We start from the raw sequence: 2,083 nt of genomic DNA, 5'->3' as shown, positions 1-2,083 counted from the left end.
CACCACCTGATCCTCCGTATACTACCACAGCAGGTGGCCAACCAGCACAAAAACAGTGCACTAAACAACCAAACCTAAGGACCCTCAAGAAGTCCATTTCACTACCTGCCACCTCCACTGAAGCAGGTGCTAATATCCACATCTGAGAGACCTGAAGACAATTCACATCACAAGACTCTGTGCAGACAACCCCCACTACCAGCCCAGAGCCTGGTAGACTTTCTTGGGGGCTAGATCCAGAAGAGAAATAACAATAACTACAGCTCAGCTCTCAGGAAGCCACATCCCTAGGAAAAGGGGGAGAGTACTACATCAAGGGAATACCCCATGGGACAAAATAATCTGAACAGCAGACTTGAGCCCTAGAACTTCCCTTTGACATAGCCTACGCAAATGAGAAGGAACCAGAAAAACAATTCTGGTAATATGACAAAACAAGGTTCTCTAATATCCCCCCAAAATTATGCTAGCTCACCAGCAGTGGATTCAAACCAAGAAGAAATCTCTGATTTATCTGAGAAAGAATTCAGAAGTTCAGTTATTAAACGAATCAGGGAGGCACCAGAGAAAATGAAGTCCAATTTAAGGAAATCAAAAAACATACAAAAGTGAGGGAAGAAATCTTCAGTCAAATAGATAGCATGAATAAAAAGCAATCAAAACTTCAAGAAATAAGGAACTCAGAGAAATGCAAAATATTCTGCAAAGTCTCAGCAATAGAATCAAGCAAGCAGAATAATGAACTTCTGAGCTCAAAGACAATGTTTTTGGATTAACCCAATCCATCAATGACAAAGAAAAAAGAATAAGAAAAAAAAAAAAAACTTCCAAGGAGTTTGGGACATAAGTGACCAAACCTAAGAATAATTGGTATTCCTGAGAAAGAAGAGATACCTAAAAGTTTATAAAACATATTTGGAGGAATAATTGAGGAAAACTTTCCTGGACTTGCTAAAGACCTAGACATCCAAATACAAGAAGCTCAAAGAACATCTGGGAAATTCATCTAAAAAAGATCATCACCTAGGCACATTGTCATCAGGTTATCTAAACTCAAGATGAAGGAAAGAATCTTAACAGCTGTGAGGCAAAAGCACCAGGTAACTTACAAAGAAAAACTTATCAGATTAATGCCAATTTCTCAGCAGAAACCCTACAAGCTAAAAAAGATTTGGGGCCCTATCTTCAACCTCCTTAAATAAAACAATAATTAGCCAAAAATTTTGAATCCAGTGAAACTAAGCTTCATAAATGAAGGAAATATACTGTCTTTTTCAGAAAAACAAATACTGAGAGCAGTCAGCACTACCAAGCCAGCACTACAAGAACTGCTAAAAAAGACCTGTACATTTTGAAACAAATTCTGGAAACACATCAAAACAGAACCTCTTTAAAGCATAAATCTCCCAGGAGCTACAAAACCAAAATACAAATAAAAAAGGTATATAGACAGCAAATCACACAATAAAAGGAATAGTACCTCACATCTCAATACTAGCATCAAATGTAAATGGCCTAAATGCCCCACTTAAAAGATACAGAATTGCAGAATGGAAAAGATGTCACCAACCAGTTATCTGTTGCCTACAAGAGACTCACCTAACATACAAGGACTCATATAAATGTAAGGTATTGGGGAGGAAAAGGATATTCCATGCAAATGGACACCAAAAGTAAACAGGAGTAGCTATTCTTATATCAGATGGAACTTTAAAGAAATACCAGTTAAAAAAAAAAAAAGAGGGACATTTTATCATGATGCAAGACTTTTTCCAACAGGAAAATACCACAATCCTAAATATGTATGCACCCAACACTGGAGCTCTCAAATTTCTAAAACAATGACAACTGGACATAAAAAATAAGGCAGACAGTAACACAATAATAGTGGAAAACTTCAATACTCCACTGACAGCACTAGACAGGTCAACAAGACAGAAAGTCAAGAAAGAAACAATGGACTTTAGCTATACCCTAGAACAAATGGACTTAACAGATATTTACAGAATATTCTACCCAACAACTGCAGAATATGCATATATTTTTAATAGACACATGGTTTTGCCATGTAGGCCATGCTGGT

This window comes from Trachypithecus francoisi, unplaced genomic scaffold (assembly GCF_009764315.1).
Source record: "Trachypithecus francoisi isolate TF-2019V2 unplaced genomic scaffold, Tfra_2.0 Lachesis_group4, whole genome shotgun sequence".
NCBI lineage: Eukaryota > Metazoa > Chordata > Mammalia > Primates > Cercopithecidae > Trachypithecus > Trachypithecus francoisi.
The sequence above is the reverse complement of the archived record's forward strand: the minus strand, read 5'-3'. Positions refer to the sequence as shown.